Raw genomic sequence first — 13,950 nt, forward strand, 5'->3', positions numbered from 1 at the left:
ATTCAGGCCTGTGGACAATTTTTATACTTTTTCTTACACTGCTTCTTTCTGCACTTCATGTTTATCCCAAACACATAAAACCCCCCATGTACAGCAAAATCACCAGGGATAAAACAAATACTCCTAGAAACTATCTTTTGTATTAGTGTGCCTTAGTTCTGTGATATGTTCTGATCAGTGAAGACTTGTTTTATTTACATGCTAACCTTTTTAAAGTTGGATTGTGACGGGCCCCTGGCAAGTAAAGCAACATGGTCATGTTTAGGCAAGGCGAAGCACCTGGTTAAGGCCACACTGATTTGAATACAAATAGCCAATGAGCGTAATCCAGGCAACATTTACATTTCCTTGAAAACGTATTTGGCTAAGCAAAGTAGTAGCACAGTGGAAACCGCTTACAGTGGTTTATTCCTCATGCAGATCTAATTCACATTTTTATATTTATTACATGAATATATTGTAATGAAACAGACAGCTTCACTATTTACAGAATTTTATTGACTGTTTCAAAATACAGAAGAGCTTTTTCAAACGCTTTTCAAATTACTGTACAAATTAAATTACAGTACTTAGCTTAGTACCTACTGTAGCCTGAAGAACAGCAAGTTTCGCTGCTGCATCTTATTTGTCATAAGCATCGAGGAAACTTTTTTCATTGAGAGAAAATGACTCTCTTTTTCCCACAATGATTTCAGCAGCCAGCAGGAAGCAAGTGGCTTACCACGAGGCAAAGTATCGTGGGAGTAAAGTTAAAAAATACTGTAATTTTAACGTCTTTTCCATATGCTGTCATGTATGAAAATACCCAAAAATGAACACTGCAAGCGGACTACTTACTGTAAGTGAATTATTTAAACAGCACTGTATATAAATGTAATTTGTAGGAGAAAGCATTGTAAAGACACACATAGCAGAGCATGCATTTACACATAAATGTACACACACACACACACACACACACATAGGAAGAGAAAGAAAGTATCTCCCTCCCTCCTTAATGAGAAAAAGCATATCTGCAGTCAGATTTGGTAATTATTAATTATTAGAGGGTACGCTGCCTTAGAGTTCTTAGGAGGGTGATGGGGCCATGGTGATAAGATGCAGTGCCACACTAATAGTGCCATCCACGAGCACAACGCTTCAAAGATGCTGGGAGTGGCAGCCATGACACTTTGAGGCTCTGCTGAGGAGGCCGTGCAGCAATCATAATTGTTTCTAGATCAAGAAGGCCGTAATTAATTTGCCTGTCTTGAAGTTCGGCAAAGGGGAATAATGACTGCTGGTAAAGAGAAGACAGCGGAAGGTTGTGTGTATGTGAGTGTGTGTAAGTAAGCGTGTGTGTGTGTGTGTGTTTGAGTGGGCCGTAGTTCCTCTCAGAGCGTCTGAGTAATAACAAAAGCTGTGCAAAAGCAATAAGGATGGAAAAAAGAAGCTTGAAGCGATGTTTGGATGTTTAGCTACGTGCCGTCTGTCCGCAACAGGGGCCAAGGTGGTGTGTGTGTGTGTGTGTGCGTTTGTGCATGTGTGTGTCTTAACGCCATCCCATTGCGATGGAATTGAAATGCCATAACAGCGACAGTTTGTCCGGCTGCTTCTCTCCACTTAATAGTTCTACTGCGGCGGTATTTAATGCAAGGGGCCCTGGCTTTTTAAAAACTATTTAAAAGAACGCACACAAATCACAGTGTGCAGAAAATGACCGTCTTAATGAAAACAGTGTTCCCTCAACACTGCACTGTGGGAGGCCCAGGACCTGGGGGAGTACTTGGGAATGCAGGGACCACAGGGTGCAGAATAATGGCCATGGAACCTGGACTGCAGAGTACACGCTTGTTATGCTAAAAGGCAAGACTGGTAGCCTAAGGGCTGAGATGGGAGGGCAGAAACATACATACATAAACATAGGGAGGGGACAGCTGTTCCTTAATAACCTCTGGTAAATGGTGCCCGAGGTAATTAAGGTGCCCAGGAGGAACAGAGAAAAAAGACATCCACTTTTAGTCAGCTTAGGTTTTTAGAAAGTTGCTTTAACAAGTAAGTTTGGAGATCCAGAAGAAAATTACGGCCATGCCATGTACCAAGTCAGTCTCTTGGAAATTCATATGGCCAAGATAGAAGCCGTAGTTGATATTTTATACATTTTATTGAGATAAACATTGCGACTGACTGTGACCGTCTTCATCCAGTAATTGATTGTTAAAATGACCGGTTTACATTTTCCTGACAGAAGACCTTGATGCCGTTCTGTCGATAATGACTGACCTTTCTCAGTAGGAAAAGCAGAAGGAGCTTGACGTTGTACAAAGTGTGTGACTTTGACATCGAAGACCACGGTGCTTTCCAAACAGCTGTCAGCGCTGATTTCTTGTAACCAAGAAGGCCTCGACGAGGTAGTTTTAGCTGCCTAAACCTAACCAGACAGTGGAATGATTTGCATTATTATATTTTACAGTAATATAATAAGTAAAGCTCTACAAACTCAACAAACACAGACACTTTGGAAGGTACTGTCCATGTACAAATATACAAATTTATGTTTGGACTAAATCTCTTTTTTCATTTCCTATCTGCTCGTGCTGTTTTCTTAATGTCTAACCTCAACGTGAACTTGAATATGGAGCATCAGTTTACAAATATCCAAAACAAGGATTGAAAGTGTTATCTCCCTGTGCGTGTGTGTGTGTAGGTGTGTGTGCACACGCAAATGGATTCATGTTTAACAAGCTCTTGACTAAAGTAATAAACAAAGATTGCTGCCAACAACATGCAACGATGAAGGTGATGATGATAGTGATGATGATGACAGATTTGATGATAAGACAACAGCTGTCAGTGATGATGACTATGATGACAGTGATGCTTCCTTTGTGCGTGTGTGAGTGTGTGTGTGTGTACCTGACTTATTTTCTTCATCCTCAGATTGGATTCCAGAGCAAAGAGGTGTGTTGCTAATCTTTGCAAGAATGTCAGGTGTGTGCGTGTTTGTGTGTGTGTGTGTGTATGACAGAGAGAGCGCTGATTACACCCTCCTCTCCAACACTGAGAGCCGACATTTCTCAAGTGTGTGTAATTATAGTGAGCACACAGCCTCCTAAGCATCCTGTCAATCTGAATCAGAAAGAACACACACACGCACATGTACACATGCACACAAACACAAAAACACTATTGTGTTCTGAGTGTGTGCTTTCAAGTGTGTGCAATTAGCCTGTAGATGTGTGTGTGTGTGTGTGTGTGTGTGTGTGTACATGTACATGTATGTACTTATGTGTGTCTGATTTTAGCCCTGCAACCCTCTGTCCTATGTGAGAATTTGGCTCCAGAGTTTGTGTACATGTCTGCACAGAGCCTGCTCCTCACTCCTCCTCTTGCACAATGACAAGGTTTGGGTTTCAAACACGCACACACACACACACACACACACACACACACACAGACTGACAATCACGTGCTAAATAGAGGCTATACTGATTACCCTTTTAGCTTATAGCTCAATTATGGTCTAAATGAGTATCTAGGCCCAAGGCCAAAACTGTCAAAACGTCTGAGAATTCAAGTCATGGAAATAGTGGGGAGGTGTGTTCACAAACCACTCGTCAAACAACACTGATAGTGAATGGTTCTGTAAACCCTGGATTAGGTTCAATGACAACGTTTTAGAAAGTTTACTGTCAACATTTTTGGACGAGGGACAGCTAAAGTACAGTTATGGCTAAGCAGCAAAAAACACTTAAGGTTTTAGAAAGATCGTTGACAGTGCTGTCACACTACTTTCTGGACTGATCCAGATTGTTGGTTAATGTATATTCCTTCTGTATAAGTGTTGAAAATGGACATAATAACTGTATAAGAGTGCTGACTTTGGATCTCTTATAAAAGCCAGGGGGAACGATGTCAGTGAATAATCACATGGGTTGTAATTTGACACCTAAATCACGGGTCAAGAAATTGTGTTCTTTTCAAATAATAATTTGCATTTCTGCCTGTTAATATTTGTGATAAACACATCAGAAAAAAAGTTCCTGATAGATTATATTCTAATTTACCATTTGAAGATGTACTTCCTGCTTTATAGAGATCCTTTTAAAGTGATCTGATGCAAGAGGACAATCGTTGCTGGCCAGTGTTTGTTGTTGTTGTTACCTCTCACCTGTATGATGTTTAATGCATTAAACATATTCATGATGGAAACCCCTGGTGGCTGCTTGAGTTTCCTCACCTCACTTTTTCCCTCTTGCAATGAATTAAACAGAGAGATAGCGAGAAGAGGGTGGTGGAGACAGATAGAGAGGGAGAGAGTTAGCTGAAGAGAGAGAGAGAGAGAGATGTGGTAAATTACATTGTCAATTCAAATCCTGCCACTAATGCATCTCATTGAGTCTGTGTCGCTGTCATCCCGGATGCTCAGTTATCTGTGTCAGTGCAGCCAGCAGAGGAGGGCCGCCATGTTAACAGCCCCGCGAAAGACAGCGCAAAGTTTAGCTAGCCAACACGCCCTGAGCCAGGACGAGAGAGAAGAGACAGAGGAGATGAAGTAGACGTGTGAGACATGAAAAATTCATCTTTTCTACATGAGTGTGTGTGTGTGTGTGTGTGTGTGTGTGTGTGTGTGTGCCTGCAGAGCTGTATCAGTTTAATTACAGCTAGCGCCCCGGCCTCCATTCCGACACGGCCTCTTTCCTGCTCGAATTAAAACATCCCTGTAACTTCGCTCTCACACACTACACACACATAATTGACATGCACACACTCAAAAGTACCAGCGCTACACATATGCACACTACCCTGTTGTAGTTGTCATCCCCTGTTCGCTCGCTAACCCCCTCCCACCCCCTCCTCCTCTCCCTCCACCAGCCCCCGTCCCCGTCCCTCGTCCTCAAAACTATTTGAAAATCAATTATCTCAACAAACCAGCTGTAAGGAGTGGGTGCCAGCCACTTACTCCTGAAGTGAATAACTTATTTGAAATTCATTATTGTGTCGAGCGGTGCGACAGGGCCCTCCAAGACTCTGCATTTCCCATTTCCCCCCTCTCTCTTTCTCTCTCTCTCCCTCTCTCTCAGTGTCTCTCGTTCTTTACATAAACTAACTACAGTGCTGGACCGATCATTTTTTCTTCTCTCACGTGTCCCCCTCCCCTCCTCCTGTCATGCAATTTTAACCAGCTGAGCGCCACGGACATGAGCACACACTGACTCACATATACACACACACATACACACACAAAGCCCCCTTGATTGGTTCACCTCATTTATTTATCACATGCAAATCATGGGACGCCCAGAGATGTTTTTTTCTCCTGCCTGCTTCTACAGGCATGAATATGGATGGTGATGGTGGCAGCAAAGTAAGGTTGGGGATGAATGTGAATATACATTCTACATTTTGTTTACTTTCAGTCGTCGACATTTGTTGCCTTAATAATAATACACTTTACGGTCTATATGGCGATGACCACTTTTGTGTACTTTTGATCTAGGGCTGTTTTTCATGGTTCGGTCCTTAGTTCTAATTAAGGAAAAATCTACGGCGTACAATCACTTTGCCCTGTTGCCTTTGTCCTGTGCCCAACTTTATGGCAACAGTTTCACAATGACAATGCCCAAGTGCACAAAGCAACAGCCATAAAGAAATGTTTTTCTGAGTTTGGTGTGGAAGAACATGACTGACCTGCAACACAAGTTGTAGTACCACTCACAGGTACCTGAAGCAACATGCCCTTACATTTTCTTTAACACAGTGCTCTTGTCGGTCTGAATGGTCAGTAAAGCTCTTATGGCTGAATTACAGCAAATGCCTGCAGCCAGATTCCAAAATCTAATAAAAGGCCTTCTCAGAAGACTGGAGGCTGTTTTCACCACAGATGCCCATGGTTTTGGAATAGGATGTTCAACAGTAACATGAGTGTAATGTTTGGGTGTCCACATACTTTTATGTAATACTGCTGCTACTAAAAATAACAGTGATATTTCCCACATCTTCATGCTATGAGTGCTTTTACAGTAAAATAGCTATTACTTTTAGTGTCTGCACAAAGAGCAGTTTCTCTTTTGTTCATTCAAACTTTTGTCGAAGGCTAAAACTAATTTGAGAGAGTTGCTCGTGAACATTGAGAGGATATGAACAAGTTTTTAAAAGTTTCCAATGTTTAAATTATACTTTTTTTCCCTTAAGAGGAGTGGAACTACACACATACACACACACACACACACACACACACACACACACAGGCTGGTGGTATGTCAAGGACATTAGTACCATGGCAGGCTGAGAGACACAAGTGTGGAAACAACATGAAAGTGAGTTGATACAGTGTCACTTCTGCTTTTAACCTTTCTTTCTTTCTTTCTTTCTTTCTTTTTTCATTCCCCTTGTCTCTTTCTTGCTCTTATTCTTCTCTCCTTTCTTTCTGTCTGTCCTTCTCTTGCCCACTGTGTATGACTCTCCTCCTCACTACATATATCTCTCTTGATAAAGAGAGGAAGTAAATGAGTGTGACAGGGCTGTCATGTATGTTCCAGCAAAGACCAGCGAGGCCCAGTGCAGAGACAGGAGGTGTCATATCCTTACATCTCTCTCTCTGTTTCTGCCACCAGCTGGACTCTCCTTCTCTCTCCTTTTCTGTCACACTCTATATCTCTCCCATCCTTTTCTGTCCTCTGTGTCTCTCCTCCCTTCCTGTTACGTTTCCACTGTCTCACTTCTCAGCTCTTTCCCTCTACAGATCTCACGTGATCCTCTTTCCCTCTCTGAGACTGCATTCACGTAAGTCAGCTAAATATGAAAACGCTTGTTACGTGTGCGTTTTTAGGTCGTTTCCATAAAGAAGAATTATGGGAAAATGGCTAAATCTCCTGTTCCTCCACCCCTTGTAGTCAGCAAATCATGTTGACACTACAGCGAGCATCTAGTAAGTAGGAGCCCAGTGACTCTACTGAGTTTCAACCATTAAGTCTGGCATTTTTGATAAAATCACTTTTAAGGTGAGCTCTGTATGGACGCAGGGCCAAAATGGAGAGAAAGAGATTTGTGCAGCTTAGTCTGGCTGACACCGTGTCTACAGAGGCTGTGTGATGAAAGCAGCACGTCAGCAGTTCAGCAGCAGCAGCTTCAGTCCTCCATCAGCGTCTAGGATGCGATCAGCCACAGTACTTATGTGTGGTCATCTGCGTTTTGGCAGCATGTAAAACAAAGCATAAAAGGGCGCTTCAGGTCGTGGTTACGCATGAAAAGCATGGGTGAAACACAAGCAATTACAAGGCCTGTGTAGACAGCTGTATTGATTAGAATAGAACCGTATCTGTTCCATCAGACGCGCAAGATGGACAGCTGAAAAACGTGGCTGAAACGCATCCTGTGTTGACAGCCTGTAAGACAAGAGTGACTTTCTCGCTAGACTCTTTTATTGCTCCCTCACAATATTTCTGCCTAAAATAGAGAATTAAAAAATATGTAAGAGCAAAACAACACTTCCTTACACGTTTCACCACACACTCTCAATCTCCAACAGCAACTGGCATCGGTGGATGTGTTTCCATTTGTACATGCATGCGCACCCTCACAGGTATTCTATGTATATGCATGCAAGCACTTGTGAATTAACACACCTACTGTACATGTGTGTGTATATATGTGTGTGACTCCAGCCTCCGGGCGATTCAGTGGCAGGAAATCGGTCAGCTGAGCCATCAGAGTAAAAATGGGGTCAAATTGGCCTTTCAACTGGCCTTAATCTTCCAATCATTCCTAAAAACCTGCCTGCCGCTCCACAATGCAGCTGTACTCTGAAACCCACCGTAAATAGTTCATTTCAACATTTGATGAACACACAAATATACAACAGGACATGCGCTGAAAGTATGTTGAAGTGTCAGTCTGTGTGCTCAGCTCTCTTTGTGCGTGTGCACGCGTGATTTGTGCGTTTGCTTCGCCCATATTCACATACTCTCTCTTGCTCTCTCTGCAGTTGAATGCGGTTTGTTTGCATTGGGAGTGAGTGAGGGATAGCCGTGATCAATGCCAAAACCATTATGGGACCCACTTTGAGTGGAGCAGCCCCATTTTAGCAATTTGGCAGTGGCCGAGGCCCGCATATGGAATTATTTGATCAATAGCCTTGTAGCTTGATAGAGAGGAGTAAATTATATGATCAATGTTGTGTACAATGTCGCCACCTGCTCACTTCATAGAGTCTCTGTTTCTGTGTGTGATTCTTTTTGTGTGTGAATCAGTGTCTGTGAGCAGACATACCAGCGCACATGTAGGTGCAAATATGTAATTCATGAATGCTTTCGTCCATACATTGTTGGCGTGCTGTTGTTGCACCATTTATGTTTCTATTTTTTTGGAATAAAGGGCTAGTTTCCTCTGGCTCTTTTTTCTCTTGCTTTGTGGACACAATACGCTCAGTTTTGAGAGTGGAAGCAGACAGGGATATCAAATGGCAGAGATGAAAATAGAATGAATGGGGAGTAGGGGAGACTAGCTAAATTATTGATGTGTATCATAGTGCCTATGAACACACAACACACTGAACCATCTTCTTGGCTATTCACCTTCAATAACACACTCTTATCACTCCACCAACAAGTACACCTCTCACACTCAATGTATAATACATTTGTGTATAATACATGTCCAGACACACATTCATCATTCATTTGCTCACAATGATATGTATGAGCATAGGCGCACACGTACAAAAGCCCATTCCAGTTTTTGTCTGCAGCAACGTCTCTTCAAAGGAATTCATAGAGCTGAAGTGGCTCAAGTATGGAGGTGACTTCTAATACACACAAAGGCGTACACACACCTCTATTCTGAGTCCATGTCAGTCTCTGTGGATGAGATTACTACCCTCTCTGTCACTCTGAAACACTGCCTGTGTGCGTCTCAGCCTGAGTGTGAGTGTGAGTGGCGTACATCAGGGCGAAGCGATACCTCTCCTCATTGTAGGTTCATGGCCGCGTACGTGTCATGAAGCTCACTGAGAGACGGAGAGAGACAGTCTGATAGCCTGGCAGAGAGGCCTCGGTTTGAGCCTGATTTGTTGTTTTTTTTTGTCCCCCCATCTCTCCTGTCACATGGTAAAAGTTGAACCGTCGGGGGAACGATGAGCAAACGACACAAGGAGGTTGGGGCAGGGGGAGAGGGGTGGGTGGATGGATGGAGGTAGGGACACAGGAAGGAGGAGGAGGAGGAGGAGGCAGGGTGACACAAAGGAGAGCCTGTCACACTCACTTAGATGCTGAAATATTAAAGTGAGCAGTCAGGTTGTAATTTTCCTGAGAAAGCCGAGGGAAGAGGGGGATAAGTGAAGCGAGAGAAAGAGGGAGGTGGGGGGAGTGATAGAGACACAGAGAGAGGAAAGGTATCACCGCTGATCTCTCTTTCCTCTCTTCTTGGAAGAGACATAGGCACACTTTTAATACCACTACTTTAATTAGCTTGGCTTTATACGGTCTGTCTCTCTCCGCTCCTCTTCTCCGCAAGACGTGAATAATTCAGCAGGAATGGTGTACCGCTGCCTGGCAAAGACAGCAGGCCCACCAATCTGCAATGTATCTGCGGAAAAGAAACAGAGAGAGTGAGGGGGGCCAGAAAAGAGGGTCTCCAACATCAGACAGCAGGCTTTGCTTGTCTGAAACCTCAAGACTTTTTTGTCCCAGTCTAACAGATCAATGTTTGTTTTGTAACATGACCGGTGGTCTTGCTTTACACATGGTCTGCGGTTAAATTCAACGTACACCACATTAGTGTGGTTAGTTTGTTAGCCAATTTTTATTTCCGTGTCATGTCAAACATTTAGTCCATCCCACATGGGACGACAAGGCACCAGTAAAACTACAATATGACATATTCCAGAGACACATGTACAAAACCAAAGACACAACAGACATCAGTCGCAAAATGATGTGCTGGTGGAAGCATTATTTGCTATTATTTTTGTGGTTCAAGAGTGAAATATGTGGTAAATTTGGAGAATAAATATATATATGGTTTTCTACCTCAGTATCCTGACGTGACTGCATGCCTTCACCTCGCTAAACGCTTAGAGGAGATGCTAAACAGAAACCACCCTGCTGAAAATATGTTCCCATGTGCATGACACCTCGCCAAAACGAATCAAGTCTAAAACAACGGTCCTGCAATAAATTCTGCCTTCATGAAGGTTGTAATGTTGAATTTTTGTTGATTCAACTTCATGATGATTTTGGAGTTTGTGGTGATTCTGTTGAATCTGTTGATTTACACCGAGAAGCGTTTTTCATATTTAATCTATCCTCACTGATATAAATGGGGTGGACAAAATAGTAGAGCACCTCTCAGTATGCCTAATACCCATGTACCTAATAAACTGGCAACTATAAGTGTATGTTTATGTGCATAATTTCACATAAATTGTGGACTGAATAGCTGAAGAAGAAAGAAAACACTTACGCAACAACAACAGCCTGATAAAGGGTTTCTTTCTCATCTCCCAGGTTTTTCTCCAAGTAACTGGCTAACTAAATGTTTTGTGTGTATTTAAAAAATACATTTCTATGTTACTAAACAATATCTTCTGCAGTTGCCCAGAAAAAGGACACAATGTGTGTGTTTGGTGGTTATATGTGAATGTTCACATGTGTTTGTGTGCAGGTTTGCCTTGCAGTTCTATCAAGCATGTATGTGCTTCTTTGTGTAAGTTACCCTGTGTCTGTGTGTGTGTGTGTGTGTGTGTGTCTGTGTGTGTGTGTGTCTGTGTGTGTGTGTGTGCCGGTGTGTATGCATGTCAGACTCTGCTTAGCCCACCAATTTGGGTCATTGAGGATGATATGTCAGGACACTGCAGGTTGGTGGTTTTGGTGGTGGGTGGGGTTGGGGGGAAAGACGGGGTGAGGGGAGAAACAGTGATGTAGTTTCTCTCAGATATCATCATATTGGTATTGTGTGCTCTCTCTATGTGTGTGTGTGTGTGTGTGTGTGTGTGTGCATTTGCTATGACAGCCTATCAACCTGAACCCCAACTCCCAAAACCACTCCCTGTCCCGGCCTCCCCAGCTAAGCCACATCACTGTCTGGATGGGTACACTTGGTGACTTAGGGGGCTGCGGTATGCTTAGTGGCCCAGACAAGGTGAGGGTTTCTGGGCCAGGCTGAGGTGGGCTGTCCCCTGTGTCAGCCCTGGAGCCTTCACTGTCACTGCTGGAGGGGAGACGAGAGAGGACTGAGACACACACACACACACACACACACAGATATAAGCAATGCTATGCCTCTAGTCATCTTTCAGCTTCTGAAGAAGTTTTAATGAGTTGGGAATAAATAGAATTCCTCTTTCTCCCCCTCTCTGTTGCTCTCAGTCCGTCTTTGTCTCTGTCTCCCATTTGTGTGACTTGTCTCCATTCCAATCACAGCTCGCTTCAGTTATCCCTGAGTCACGTCTGAAATAGAATCGACATGGCAGCCTGAGTCAGCCAGGACAGCGAGCCGAGCGCAGATTAGTCATCCTGGTGAGGTGCTTTTGTCCAGGGACTATGACAGATCTATGAAATGAACGGGAGAGTGATGCACCGGGGGTGTCTGCCTGTCTCAACTAGGGATTACAGATACTCCTGAGCGTGCGTGAGTGTGTGTGTGTGTCCAGCTGTATAAAAAGACATGACTCTACAGCTCAATCTCGAAATCAAAGGAAAAATTACTTCGAAGTGTGCTTTGTTGTCTCCTGCTTTTCAGAGTGAGCTGGACAGATCTGCAACAACATAACACAGTGAGCCATGTAGAAGTGGGTTGATTACAGAAAGTGAAGTAAAGAGTACAGATTGTCCTCTTGTCCTGATTTATTTGCATATCTATTTCCTGTGATTTCCTTCCTGTTGGCTACAAGCAGGGCAACAACTTGTCTCACAGTTGTGAGGGCTGTTTTGGAGCTTCCCAATCAAACATGATCCGCTGCCACTAATCTTGTTTGCGACTAGATCGGTCACCGTAATCCTTTCCACAACAAATAGGCTTCTACAGCACACAGTGAAATCAACCCCCGACCAGGTTGAAATGGGCTCTCACGGTATCACCCACTGGAAATCTGTCAACGGGAGACGTCTCCTTTATCTGACTCCCTATAACTTTGTCAAAGAAAGGGGTCGCAAAATCACCTCTATGTGTATCATCCACCGTTATCTTCCATCATCACACATTTAAAACATACTGTATGATGTTTAGTGTCACATTGTTTACTGTGTGACAGGCTGCAAAAACAAGTACTCATCCCTCAAGGGAATGGCAGATAAGCTGCTCTTGTGAGCTTGATTTTTTTTTTTTTTCAAAGTAATAAGCAAATATTATTACATGTTAGTCATGTAATCAAGTTTGATTTGGGGTTGTTCTTCAGGGTAATTTAGGGACCTGTGGAAGAGTTTAAACTCTACAACAACTGAAACGTTGTTACAGGCTCATTCCAATATTTTTAGACTTTTAAATTTTATCACCTTTACGCCCACAAAACAGAAACAAATTAAAGGTCAGGATTTCCCAACCCAAATGTTATTCTTCACAGTGCGGAGAAGACTCTGAATCAGTTAAAAGAGTAAATGAAATGTGAAATATCCAAATGTTTAGAACATACACCAAATGTCTGTGGGGGGGTTAAGGTTATGCTGGGGGTACTTAGACTCATGGCCTCAGTATTTATTAAAATCTTGGCTACAGTCCTGTTAAATGACATTCTACATCTTCATATTTGATTCAAAAGACTTTGTCTCTCAAATCCCGAGGACAAACTGGATTATACCGCAACTATACCAGGTACAGGTTTATCATGATCATCAGGGGGCTTATCAGATCACTAAAAAAATACTAATGATATTGCACTTTCAACTTTGACACAAAACTGCTTTTCTATCAGCCCGGCTAATACTTGAAACAAAAATACTTATAGTTATTACCAGATTTTTTTCTGTGTGATAAGACAATTAGAGTTGTACTCCCTCGTGTTAACGTACAGTAAAGTAATAACATGTTTATGTGAATGAACAGGTTCTAAAGCTGCTTGTTGGACAGTTTCCCATGGAAACAGATGGCCTCAGCATTGCTGTTAGTGTTGTGTTGACAATAGAAATGTCCTGGCTGATTTAGGGACTTTGGAGTGAGCTGCCGTGTTTTGATGACACACACTCACACAACCTTGTCCCCCTCTAACCTGCACTGAGGAGGTGTATGTGAGTGAGCGACTGATTAAATCAACTTTAATTTCTAATTCTCCTCAGACCCCCGAGGTTATCCTGCACCATCACTGCTGAGGGAGGAGGAGAGGGAAGGACTTGGGGGGGGGGGGGCAGGATGACAGAGAAAGGGAGAGATTCAACTGTTTAGACTGGATGCTGCTTTTGTAGTTTTATGGAGACAGAAATAACAAAATATAGATGTAAAGTATCATACACAACGTGTGATGGGGAGGCTTTTAGTCATATCAGAGGTTTTCTTTAATTTCCTTAACATTGTTTTCTTTTTTCTCTCGCAATCCTCCGCTGAAAGGTCATGCGGCTCATGTCTGTGTTCCTTTGGTTGTGGCTTCAGGGAAGAAAACTGGCTGAGTGTAGGAGCTGAATTATAAATCTAAATATATACATAAACCTTGGTCTGTTGTCAGCTTGTGCTGCTCCGCAGTAGAGCTGGGCATCCTCTTAAAAGCCTCAGCATTCAGATCGCTTCAGTCCCGCGGACTTGCAGGTCAGCTAAAACTATTTAAATGCCAAGACACTTTGGAGGATCCAGGCTGTTTTACATTGAGGTTTAGACTGAGGTCACTAAAAGCAAACAATACTGTTTTCACAACAGGAGCCTCTGTTGAAGCTTGTTGAGCGGGATGTCAATCAAAGCTGATGTAGGTGTACGGCAGGTTTTGTTCAGTCAGTGCATTCACAAGCACTGTAATATTCTGATTACCACTACAGTATGGAAATACTCAGA

The sequence above is a fragment of the Enoplosus armatus genome, chromosome 12 (genome assembly GCF_043641665.1).
Source record: "Enoplosus armatus isolate fEnoArm2 chromosome 12, fEnoArm2.hap1, whole genome shotgun sequence".
Lineage (NCBI taxonomy): Eukaryota > Metazoa > Chordata > Actinopteri > Centrarchiformes > Enoplosidae > Enoplosus > Enoplosus armatus.